Source organism: Triturus cristatus, chromosome 2_2 (assembly GCF_964204655.1).
Source record: "Triturus cristatus chromosome 2_2, aTriCri1.1, whole genome shotgun sequence".
Lineage (NCBI taxonomy): Eukaryota > Metazoa > Chordata > Amphibia > Caudata > Salamandridae > Triturus > Triturus cristatus.
The window spans coordinates 424,312,870-424,327,061 of NC_140582.1; positions in this window are offsets into that span (position 1 = coordinate 424,312,870).

Consider the following 14,192-nt stretch of genomic DNA (forward strand, 5'->3'; position numbering starts at 1 on the left):
CCCCCCACATGTACGCGCCGCACCCGAGGCCCATACCCCAGCCTCGTACCTGTAAGCACCGTACCCCAACACCATAGCACAGCCCCGCACCTGTACGCGCCGCACCTCAGGCTCGTACTCCAGCCCCGCACCTGTACACACCGTACCCCAACACCGTAGCACAGCCCCGTACGCGCCACACCCCAGGCCCGTACCCCAGCCCCGTACCTGTACACACCGTACCCCAACACCGTAGCACAGCCCTGCACCTGTACGCGCCGCACCCCAGTTTCATACCCCAGCACCGCACCTGTACACACCATACCCCAACACCGTACCCCAACCCCGTACCTCTACGCACCGTACCCCAACACCGTACTCCAGCCCCCCACATGTACGCGCTGCACCACAGGGCAGTACCCCAGCCGCGTACCTGTACGCACCGTACCCCAACACCGTAGCACAGCCCCCCACCTGTACGCACCACACCCCAGGCTCGTACCCCAGCCCCGTACCTGTACGCACCGTACCCCAACACCGTACCCCAGCACCCTCACCCATCATCGCGTATGTACGGACCTTACCTACGCGAAAAAGACACGTACAAAACCAGGACACTGTAAAACAGCACAAGGAGGGTCAATTCGACTCGCACAAAACACCACAAAACACGTCCACCTGACAAAATACATCTCAATGACTGACCTGGCACATTCAAACAGGCAAACAGAGGCCCTACATCACAACCACCTCTTATAACACACCCACCACAAATTCAAATCCAGCCACACCCACAAATGGACCAATAAAAAGGGCCAACATACACAACCCATGAGCCTTTGCAACAGACGCACTGCTGCCAGACCCCACAGACAAACAACTGCACCTTACTTACACCTTAACTACACCTTAACTTACACACCTTCACACAACCTCCTTCACAAACATCCCCTCTTCACATTCACACACACACCGTCACATTCACAACCACCCACACACCCACAACCATCCACACCCACACCCCACACTATGCCTACAGACAAGAATCCAAAGTTCACAAGGGCGGAGCTGGACCTCCTTGTCAACGAAGTAATCAGAGTCGAGCCACAGCTGTTTGGAACAACCAGCATAGCCCAAAAAACAAGCCTGTGGCAGAGGATCGTCGATAAGGTGAATGCTGTTGCGCCCATCCGAAGGACCAGGCATGAATGCCAAGCCAGGTGGTACGATCTGCGCAGGGCAGTCAAGAGGAAAATGAACGAGGAATACGCCCAGAGTAACATCACTGGAGGTGGGCTGCCCCACAGACCCGTACATTACCATCCCTGGGAGGAGAAGGTGATGGCCATGCTTCCGCCCGTGGGAGTACACGGAGTCGAAGGAGTCGCAGAGCCTGGTGAGTACACAAACAACTCACGTAACATGGGGGGAGTGGCATCCACACCACAAACACACCAAATGCAAGCAAATTCCCCCAAGCCCTCACCGCACACAACCACACTCAAAAACCACGCTCATGCCACTAACGTCTCCATGCCCCATTCACAAATAAAGGCAATGCCATGTCCCAGGCCACACCAACCACAAATCCAAGACTGGATGTCCGGGATGCTGGGAGGGTGGGGCTCACACAACACATTGTGCAACTCAGAAGCAGACACCAATGCCCTCAGCCCATATGGCCTAGGTACATACCCATGTACCATGCCCAATGCACAGGGACTGGCAAAGTACTGACAAGGTAGCTGACACTTGGTCCTGCTGTATGCAGCACAAGGCCCTCCTGTGACCACTGTACACTCAAACGCCAACTCCACAAGCTCAGATATCTAGCACAGGAACTCACACTCACTGTCATTCAAGCATGCACCATGAGGGGACAGACACATCACCTGGGAGAGCCAATGACAAATCACACTACACCCAACAGCAGGCCCGGTCACACACCTCCCCTTACACAAGCACACACCCCCGGGGCAGGCAACGGATTTACCCACTCCCACAATGGACATGTGACACTACAAGACCAATCCATAGCCAAATAATCATCCTAGCAAAAATTCTACTGGTCAAACACTCAGGAGAACATATCAATCTGTCCCCCGCAACATACCCATCCCCAAGTGTACATTGAGACGAATGCTAGGCACATCCAACTACCTGGGGGAACTGTGACAACTTGAATATGTATGAAACATGGATGTGGCATGAAACAGCATTATCATTGTCTCTCTCACACACATTGGGCAACGTCATCGACCTCCCCCAACAATGGGGGGGAACAATCACAGTCCCAGGCTCAGCGTGAAGATGATCCCACCGGCAGCGACGACTCTCACCACTCCGTGGATGACCCAGACCAACCTGGCCCTTCTGGTGTCCAAGCCCCTGCAGCACCTGCGTCAGGCACATCTGTGCCAACCCCTACCCCCATTCCTGCCACATCCCAGGAGACACCCAGGAGCCCTGATCGCACTGAACAACAGAGCCAGTCTGACCAGGAGGGACAAGGTTCTCCGGGCACCCAGGAGGAGGCAGACAACCCCGCAACTGCCATCCCTCAGGGGTCCCGTAGACCTGATGTTCCCACAATGGCAGGCCAGGCTCGTGTGGGCAGGGGTGGTGGGAGTGGAGGCAGGCAGAGGCGAGAACCTGACCAGGCAGCTGAGGGAACCGGTATGTCACACATACGCCACATCCTGGACACATACCGGCGTGACACCAGGGGCATCAGCCAGGTACTGTCGAGCCTCACAGAGATGAAGGGGACCCTCGACGAGATGAATAACCTGCAGGCCAAGCAACATGCCAGTCAACAAAAACACCAAGGACGGATGGAGGCAAGACTGGCTGAGCACCTGGCGGTGCAAACGGACATGAGCCGTTCACTCCGTCGGATCGCCGACAACATGGGCAACCCTCCCTGTGCCACCAGGTGAAGACCACCACCAGCCACAGGGAGGGAGGAGGAGAAGGATTCGTCTGACGGAGCATCACAGACATCGTCAAGGCCTGCATCTGAGGGTCCCCCCAGGAAGGTGGGTCGTCCACGGAAAAGACCGTGAGAGTCAGTGGACCATCCACATCTCCCAGGTCACCTGGCCTGGCACCTGGCCCTCTGGCGCAACAGCACCACCTCACCCGATGACATTCTCTGCCACATGGACTTGCTGGTCACAGTCTGACCACTGATGACCAACACTGTGGTCTGGACTCTGATGACTCCAACTGACAAGGATGCCATCTCCCCCTGTGAACTTTGGATTCCATGCACCCGGTAGAGCACCTTACTTCATCTACCAAAAGACTTACCCCACCAAAAATAAAAACTTCATTTTGTCATGAGATGTTGCTGTCATTTGGCATTATTTCACAACATATGTGTGTGTAAATGTCAAACTATGCCTGAGTGTTGAACTAACTCCACCCATCCATACCCTGGGATCTGAGTCTGGTACAGGACACACATGGGCCACTATGTATCATTCAATGCAGACATGGAGCACAATACTCACCTGTGATGGCCTCAAGCTGCTGAGGGGGTGCATGCAATACTGTGCCAACAGACCTATTTGGAAGACTACCATTAAGGCGTAGAGGTCATGCCTCATTCGGAGGTTCCCGGGGAGGGAGTCCCAGGTATGTGTTGCCAGGTGGGAGAACTATGTCCTGCATGCTGGAGTACGGTGGATCTGAAGAATGGTGGCCAGGTCAAGGTTGGATGCACGGAGATGGCACTACGGGGTCTCGGATGACAGTGGTACAAGGTTGTTTTTGGGTCGGGGTTGTGGCCTGCCTCCTGAGTGTGGGTGGGGAGTCTGAAGGTCATCCTGCAGCACACAGTGATCCATTGCAGCTATCTCTGCTGGACGGTGATGTGGCTGGGGTGCGGGATGTTGCAGCTGAGGTGTGCAGATGCAGCCTGGATGTGGAAAAGTTTCCCAGGAGTTTGGATGTGGCTGCTCCGTAGAGGGCAGGGCAGTATTTGACATGGATGTTATCGTGGGCCTGGGGGATGGTCCGTCTTTCCTAGGAGTGGATCTATCTGGGGATCATGTGCATAATTCAGAGGGTGTTGCAGTCTGAGGCACAGATGCCGGTGATTAGCATGGCAAATGTGAGCAAGCAATCCATGATGCACACCATCTTGTGTGCGTGGACACTGGGGGCCCGATTCACAGAATTAACTTAAGACAAAATCGTAAACTTACTACTTTTGGTATTCACAGAATGCACTTACTTCTTTTGGTATTCACAGAATGCACTTACTACTTTTGGTATTCACAGAATGGATTTACGACTACTAACTTAACGTCCGCACTCGGGCCGGAAATTCTGGCCCGGAGGCGGAGATTCTGGGCTGGAGGTGGGGCTTCTGGGCTGGAGGCGGGGCTTCCGGGCCGGAGGCGGGGCTTCCGGGCCGGAGGCGGGGCTTCCAGCCCAGAGGAGGAGATTTTGGCCATGGCTAAATCTCCGCCACTGGCCAGAATCCCCACCTCTGGGCCGGAAGCCCCGCCTCCGGCCCGGAAGCCCCGCCTCCGGCCTGGAAGCCCCACCTCCGAGCCGGAAGCTCCGCCTCCGGGCCGGAATTTCCGGCCCGAGTGCGGACGTAAAGTTAGTAGTCGTAAATCCATTCTGTGAATACCAAAAGTAGTAAGTGCATTCTGTGAATACCAAAAGTAGTAAGTGCATTCTGTGAATACCAAAAGTAGTAAGTTTAGGATTTTGTCTTAAGTTAATTCTGTGAATCGGGCCCTGGGTGCTTGTGCAGGGCTTGTGCGGGTGGGACACAAGCAGTTGACCCTGCTGTAAGGGGACAATCCTCAGATGTTGACCTCAGTCCTGTACAAGTCCAGCCTCAGGTGGCTGCTGTTCTGCCATTCATCAATGGATCTCATGCAATCTTGAATATTGGAACTGGCAATGTCTGCGTCCTTGGTGAGGGTGAGGAGCACCTGGCTGTCAATGGCATATGAGTTGATGATGAGGTCGTGTGCGCATGTGATGGTGGAGAGGGGGGTCCTGGACACACTGTAGATTGACACGCTGAGAGATGATACCTGTGCCATGTGCCTGACAACGACACCATACTACATGCAGAAGCCTTGAGTCCCACTCCCATGGCCTTGCCGGGGTACAGAGCCGGTGGGGAGTAGGAGGGACATGACCTGGTGGGTGTGACAGGGCCTGGAAGGCGTGGCAGCACTGTGTAGGCAGTCGGAGTTGCACAGTCATCATGCAAAGGTGTTGTGTGTGCGCTTAGTGTATGCCTGAGAGCAGGCGGGAGATGTGTGGATGGACATTGCTTGGAGGGTGTCTGCAACCTCAGACTGTAGAGTGATGTGGGTCACGCAAGGACCTGAGGGTCATGCAATGTGCACGTTGCATGTGCAGACGGTCCAGCCTTTGGCACTGCGTGGCCGCAACTGTGGCACAGACAAGCTGATGACAGCCAAATGAATGGGTTGAGGGAGTAAGGGAGGAGCATCTTTGATGTGTGTGTGTTGCCAAATCAGGAAACTTCGTGTGCCCATGCTGCAGTGGCTGCAACAGCAGGCGGCATGTCCTGGGAACTATGCCACAATTTCCACACAAAGACTAGGATATCAGAAAGGACTACTGCAATAGGTGTATGTAAAGGAAGGAGTGACCGGTTTTCAATGGCACACCCAGAGACAAAGGATGCACAATCACCAAAGATGACTGACACCGGATCATGAAACTGAAGGCCGAGCTGCGCACAGGAAACACACCCCAGAAGGTGTTGACGGCCCTTTGTGGGGACCAACATGCCAAAACACATACACAGCCATGGACTTCATGCACAATAGAGAATCAAATACATGAAGAAGAGCATGAAGGTTGCTAATCTACACATAGACTCATATGCACAATCCTTGACAACCATGCCAGAGATGCCGCATGCACAGTGGCAAGAGACCTGCATTGACAGAGATTAGGAACCTTGGAGGGTGAGAAACACCTTTATTACTCAGGCTCACACCCATGGAAATGCATCAACATGAACAGACTCACACGTCTTTTGGATTAACATATGGGACCTACACTGGACACCCCCTTCGCACCACAGATGGCACACAAGTGAAGGGGGTGAGCCAAACATCCCCTGCTGCACACGGAGAGGCTGCAATTCCCCATTGAGCCTCTTATGGGGAAGTCCCACACCATGTCCACCCGTAGCCTCCCGTATGTTTCCGAGGGAAGTTGTAAACACATTGATGCCTTCATCACAATCCACAATCCCATAACAGATGACTGTCACGAAGTGTGACTATCAATTCATGTGAGTCATGCTACATGTCATGTGCCCCATGGTGAATCGACATGTATGCATAGTAACAAAACCTGCACAGGAGCAGTGCCCACACATTTCAAACAACTACCACACCCAAAATGCCTTGCTGCAATCCTTACCCAAAGGAGACTTTTCACCATGTCCGTGCATGTAACGCTGATTCAGCACACGTTGCAATACTCATGAGGAATAGCAGGAGCACAACGATGCCACGAGCAGACAGCATGCGCAACTACCTGGGGATGACAGACACACAAGAAGTCAGGAAAATGATAGTCATCTGCACGCATGGTCATGTACTCTACATGACTAAGGTTGACACCATGCTAGTTGTCAATTGAGTGTGTCAGCTACAATGTGTGGAATGACATCAGCACTCGAGTGACACATCAGAACACAACTCTAAGTCACTTAGCATACAGTCAGCTGGAAACACACATTGCAAAACATGCCTCACAAGGCTCCAATCGCGCACACTCAGACCCAGGGACTCACCATTATGAGAAGAAGTTGCGTATGTGCTGACTCCGGATGTCCTCCTCCTCCTCCTCCTCACTTGCCTCGTGACCAAGTCCTTCATCCTCCACGGGTGGATGTTCCTGCTCATCGGGATCCAGGATGAGTGGCACAGCTTTCTCCACTGCCATGTTGTGCAGCATGCAGCACACGAGGAAGATTTTGCAGACCTTCACCGGTGCATATGGGAGGGACCCGCCTGTCTTGTGGAGGCAATGGAATCGGCTCTTCGGGAGGCAAAACGTCCTCTAAATTACTCGCCTGGTCTGCCCATGGCCGTTGTTGTAATGGTGATCTGCAGCTGTTCTGGGGTTGCGGAGAGGCGTCACCAGCCATGGCATGTTGGGATAGCCAGAGTCCCCTACATGGAAACATCATGTAAAGAAGTGGGTCAGGAGATGCGCTAACATACAAAGATACCGCTAAATACTGGACAAACAGAGTCTACCCACCAACAAGACATGCTCGTTCATTGTGCAGCCGCAGCATAATTTCTGGCACCCTGCTACGCCTCATGATGTAGGCATCGTGTGCTGACCCTGGAAAATGTGCACAGACATGGGAAATCAACATGTTAGCAAGACACACCACAGGTGCATTAATGGAGTGATAATGTTTACGGTTGCGATAGGCTACCTCCTGTGCCTGTGGTGGTACCAAAGCCACAAGTGTCCCATCAATGGACCCAATTACATGGGGCATCCCTCCCAGGGCATAGCACTCACCCTTGATACCTGTCAACTGCTCACGAGTTGGAAAATGGATGAATTCATCCAGGTGCTCCAACATGGCTTCTAACACATCATGCAGGAAACGGCTGAACATGGTCTGGCACATGCCACCCACATCAGCTATGGTGAACTGAAACATACCGGTGGCAAGGAAATGTCACCTTCATCTTGGGGGTCAGTGCAGTCGGATAACTGTGTCGCGGTTGGAGGTGTGGTGCCAGCCTGTTTGTCAGGTCCTCAATTAACTGTTGGGGGATCTGTAACGGCGTATGCAGTCACGTTCCCTCATGGCACCCAAGTTTGGCATTGGTCGGGGGAGAGGCGGTGCCCTGCAGAAATTTTGAAGGAACAACAGAGATTGGGTACATTACTACACCAATGTCAATGAACTGAGCACATGTTCAACAGCTAATCCAAATATGCTACATACAGAGTCTGTTCTGTGCAATACATCCTGGACACGTAGGCCAGCCAGGTGATACTCCTACCAAGAGCCAGCTACAAACGTGGATTGTCAAGGTCTACATGACATGCCATGAAAGTAGCTGTGGGCCAGTGTGAGTGAACAGCCAGACACATTACAGGAGTGACATACATCCACATATGTGCATTTGAAGGATGTTATCTCATACAGACAGCTGGCGGCAAGCCAGACGCACAGGTCACATGTCATTGAAAAAGGACAGACCACACACCTTGCCATGAAGGGGTACATGTCAATACTTATCACACAGACATTGAGACTACGCAGATAAGTCCTCAGCTCGCAAGTCCCTGTTCGATGCATACAGACACATGTTACGTGTGATTCCACATGTGGCCTGGTGTGCGTCCTTGTGTGCCATGGCCATCTACACACAGACACATGTTGGATGCAGCTACAGCAGATGCAGTTGACAGAACACCAACAGCAAGCTCATGGGAACACATGACACACACATGACATATTCACATCGTGGCACGCTGGTAGATAGATGTCAGGTATCATCATCCGTGTACCTGGCATCAGGGGACAGTTGCGGGTGTTGGTGACTGTGCCATGCCAGTGATGCAGTGCTTGACAAGTTAGTACTACATGCACACATGTAAAAGGTGTGAAGGGGAAGTGTGCCACATAGTGCCCCATCACACATGACATGTGTACACAGGTCATCACACAACTATTGGGTTAAAACATGAGGAGACATGTGCCACATCACTGCCTGACACACCTAGGCCCTACACATGAAGGACTGCACTGACAATGACTTGATGTCCATCCTTGTGCGAGTCTGACACCTTCATTCCTTTCCTGTGTGCCTCCTATCACCAGTGTAAGCTGTGAAACGCACCGTACACACGCTCTGAGGGCGTGTGTACGGTCGTATCACTATATAGGGGTTGGGTAGGAGTACGCGTGTGTGTGTACGGACCGTACACACGTACGTGTACACATAGGTCCTATCCCTTTGGGAGTGTTGCCGTAGGCGTACGCCATAGTGATACGGCCCGTACACGCGTGTGTAGGGGTCCTATCCCTATGGTAGTGTTGCCGTAGGCGTATGCCATAGTGATAGGACCCCTTCAAACGCGTGTATGGGCCGTATCACTATGGCGTACGGCTACGGCAACACTACCATAGGGATAGGACCCCTACACACGCGTGTACGGGCCATATCACTATGGCGTACGCCTACGGCAACACAACCATAGGGATAGGACCCCTACACACGCGTGTACGGGCCGTATCACTAGAGTAGTGGTGCCCTAGGGGTACGTGTGAAACGCACCGTACCGGTGTGGGTATTTGAAAATTACAATGGGGACACATAAGGGACAAGTATTAGGGCCTAAATGCATGCTGGTTGTCATGGATACCCAGTTTCAAGATCACATTTTTCCATCATGTGGCCTGGAAAAAGCAGTTGGGCAGCTTATACATTGTTGCAAAGTGGTTGTTGACTTGACATGATGCTGCACATTTGAAAAAATGCTAATGCTCTCACTGGTGTATGTTCAAAGGGATTGGAGGAAACGTAGGATGCAAATGAGTCTGACCAATCACTCGGTACTCCTGTACAGGAAATAGCCCAGCAAGGCAGATATAAGTCATCCAGATCCCATGAGAGGGCACTTGCCTGCACAACCTCTCATCGACACCACTGCTGCTGTTTGGCTTCCTCTGGCACCATGTCAAGGACTGTGGAGAGGGCCCAGCCTTTCACCCAGGAGGAGAATGAGGCGTTGCTGGACGTCATCCTCCCACAGTTCACCAGCCTGTATGGTAGACCAGGGGAGCAGGTGAGTGCTGACTCCGCTACCTTTGACTGTGCCCCTTATTTTTGTGACTGGCACTTCTGGCATTGTGTCCAGGTGTGACAGACATGCACTGTTGTTTAGAGTGGGTCCGGGGGGGGGGGGATGGCTCAGGTCTGTCATGCAGAGCATGGTGTGGTTCATGTGTGCACTCCTCACTTGCATTGTGCTTACTGTGACATTCACTGCATGGTGCATGGCACATTCAGCATGGCTAATACTCTTGGCCATTCTTGTTCTATAGTCCTGAGGTGATTCAGTATTCCCCCCAGTGTGACAGGTGACTGTACCCACAGATGTGTTTGAGTTTAGCGGAGCTGTGGTGAGAGTGACCAAATTATGTGTACACCCCCTGGACATTGGTATGTGTGAATGTTCCTTGTCATGTGGGTGAGTGTCTATGTGGAGCGTTGCACCACAGCTGCATGGAGGAGGCAACTGCTCAACCCATCTGATGTAAGAAGTAAGCCATGCTGTGTGTCTGACTAGCTGGGCTAGCCCCACGCCTGTGACACCCCCCAGGCAAATGGCACATGTGCAGAGTGATGTTTGTAGCCGCTGTTGCCACTGGCATGTGATTTATCTGTGCCTGTGTGTGTCTGTGTACTCTGCTGAGGTTGGGTCAGTGGCCTGGGCCATGTGACTGCTTGGAGGTGCTGTCCATCAGCCTTGTGTTGCTTGTGTTGTACAGTGTGTGCCATGATCAGGGAGTGTGTTGCACCACTCATGCCACCTGTGTACTTTCAATGCCATGTAGTGCATTGGGGCTTACACAGAGGCGAACTTCCCTATGACGAAGGTGCTATTAGTTTGCAGCATGCTATGCCCTGTTCAACAAATCAAAGATGTTCTAGTGCTCAGTTGCATGGATACACTGCCAGGGTTTATATGTGCAGTGCATATCCTGTTGCCCCTAGTCAACCACTGCTGTTCTTCCTCCCTTCCCCTCCTTGACATGTGTTCCCTGGTCTGTGTGTAATCACTATTGCACATGGTCATCTAGGCTGCAAGGTCATGACGGTGCACAATGCTTTCTGCATCATGTGTGGGGGTGGTCTGTGACATGTGTTGGTACCTTGCCTGTGCCCTGTCCTGTCCACTCATTTGGGGGTCCATGATTGTTGGCACTGTCCTGAGGCTCCACATAGGAGTGTGAGGTTTTGAATACACACCCTTGCAGCATGCATGACCAATGTAGTGGCCTCAGACATGATGTGCATGAGTGGGAGATATGCCTAGGGCCGGGACGGTTGCTCCAGTTACAGTTAGATCATTCCAGGACCATGGAGCAGTGTGCCCACTACTGTCCCATAAGACACCTTATCCTAGGAATCATGTGTGGCATCACCCACTGTGGGCAGTCTCTGTGTGTTCAGCATAGTTTGGCCTCTGTGGCATTGTTCCCTGCCCTAATTTGTATTAATGTAAAGTGTGCTACATGTGTCCACTGTACAGGGTGACCCCATTAGGCTTGTGCATACTCACACTGGGCAGTGCCTGTGTGTCTATGTACAACTTTCAGTTGATGGTTGTTTGTCACAGATATATGTGTGGTCAGCCTCACGAGGTGATGTTGAGTACATTTAGGAGTTCTTGATGCACATTTTAGTAAACACAGATTGAGAGGTGTAACGACTTGCTCTGTCTCAATCACATTGTTTCCTGTATGGGGGGTTTGTGCAGGAAAGGCATACATGTCAAAACCTTATGTCTCCTTGCCAGGTCTGACCTGTGTGTGCTAATTGTCTGGACTGACACTCAACGTGCAGTGACCCAGACATGTTGTGCAGGGTGTCATGTTTGTGCTTTGCAGCATGTGTCAATAGTTTCAATACAGGTTTCCAGCTCATCCATTATGGACACCGGTGTGTGCTCCCGATGCTATGTGGTTTGATCTGTGTGTGCTGACATCTGTGTCGACATTCTTCGTTCCTATCAGGGTGTCTCCTCAGTGCAGGTGCTCCTTATTCCAACACTATTTCAGGGACATTAGCTAATGCATTGTCCTGTGTCTGGACATGTGTGCCAATCCACATGACAGGTGGTGTGTCAGATGTGTAGCCAACTGTGTCATCATGGTACAGATGGCCATGTGACAGGTGGCATGTTTTAAGTTGTCAATCAAGAAGTCTTGTACCTTGGCACTCACTACACTTGTCAACATGTCCCAATAGTTTTGATGCTTCACTTTGATTATTGTGAAGGGCAATAATGTGCCTGCATGACAGATGTCTCCCAAGGAAGTGCACAAAACACACCTTTACACTTTGGGGGAACCCGCTGGCACATTTCAAACAAAGGCGCAGTTCTGTCCAAAATTTGTTCTGGAATTATACATATCCATGTTCCCACATGTTCCCACAGTGTCTTTGCATTTGGGTTAGTCCTTGGTTGTTGCTGATGCCATCTTACCGGTGTCCAGTCGTCTGGACCACCGTGGTGCCATGTATATGTACTTACTGATACCACATTTCTTATTAACAATGGCTTCTTGGCATTAGGCTGGCAGCTCATACTATGACTGTGTAAATGTAGTTTTGTGTGCACCTCCTTGTGTGACTTCTGATATTCATGCACATGTGTGTTCTGTTCTACAAGTGGAACATTCACACATTCCTAACTTGTCAATTGTGTAAAGTCTTGTGATTCCCAATGGATCAGGAAGTATTTATTTGGAATTTCTAAAGTACTCACAGATCTATGAGTGTGGGGACACCTTCAGCATTGGCGTCTGTTATTTGGCATTCGGTGCACCAATACTGTTTTGTTCACAGTGAGCAAGGGGTGGCATGCCTTCATAGTCTGGCTGTGCTCCACTGTTCACAGACACTAGCTTCTCAGTATAATTGGATATCCTGTTATTTGCTGTTGTGACCTGATTTTCATTATTTTAGGTGGCATGGTGGGTGAACCAACTGGGGAGTGCAGGGCTTACATATGTGCGGAGTAATCTAGATGTTACTCATGATGCATTTCATGATATGTACTGTGACCTATTTTGTTTGGACTCATGTGTCAGATGTACACAGGTGACTGATTGTTTCCTGTCTCTTCACCTTGCCCACAGCATCATCGGGGGACACCGAGGGAGACACCTGCACGGACATACAGGAGGGATCCAGCACCAGTGCCACCACTCCTGTCGAGTCGGAAGCATCAAGTGGCACAGAGGGCGAGGGGAGTGCGGCAGAGGACTTGGGTAGTACCAACACAGACTACGACGCTGACGGGTCCGAGGCTGAACTCCCTGAGGGGGCGGAGGCTGCTCCAACAGCTGGCAGCAGCACTACAACTGTCACCGCCCCCTCCATTCCCATCACCGCCCTCCCAGTTGCTCCGGTCCCTTCTGTCCGTGTAGGGCAACAACGTGTCTCCTTCGTGCCAGGCACCGCACGCCCTGCCCCTGTCTCCCCTGCTGCCCTCACTGCCGAGTCTGTGGACATTCAGCGGCAGTTGCAGGTTGGGCAGACATCGATCCTGGCTGTCCTCCAAGGCCACACCACACTGCTGACGCAGATGGTGTCGTACATGGAGGGCATGTCATCAGCGATGTCTGACCAACAGATGTTGCTGAGGTCCATGGACTCGTCACTGACGGCAGCAGTGGGTCTCCTGCAGCGCTTGGTCCCCCAACCTACCCCTGCACCATCCACACTTCCCACTCCCATGCCTGTCCCAAGCACACACACACATTCCCAGGCAGGCACCACACCAGACACAGTCAGCACACCAACAGGGAAGGGCAAGCGCACACCTCCAGTCACGCACACTCAGGGGGTGGAAGGCACACCCACTGGGTCTAGGGCACACAGGCAGACACGCAGCCACAGTCGGAGTCCGCATGCCTCACTCCCCAGTCCCTCCAATGTCACTCTCCTCAGCTCCCCTGCCCCACAGTCTGAGAAGGAGGCCTACTTGGCTGTGCTGGGCCTCAGCCCCACAGCTTCACCATCGCGCAAACGGGCAAGGCACTCCACGAGTAGGGGAGTTGAGTCCCCCCCCTGTCCACCACCTCCCCCAGTAGCGCTGCAACCCATCCCTCCGCCCCCCCCCTCCTTGGGGCCTGTGGTTCATTCGGGTGCAGGGGAGACGCTGGCAGAGCTTGCGGACGTGTGCAGTGCCATACTAACCTCCACCTTTGCCGCTGCCCCGCCCCCTGTGGTGGAGTCGTCCGTACCTGCACCCACAACACCTACCCTTCCCCCTCCTGTCCCTGCGGTGCCTGGTCCTTCCCCACATGATGCCCCCACCCCAGTCGATGAACCAGAGGTTTCGAATGTGCAGGCAAGCTAGGGGAGATGCATGGACATGTGTCCCCCCCCAGGACATCGCATCTGGACTGGCCTATGGCTTTT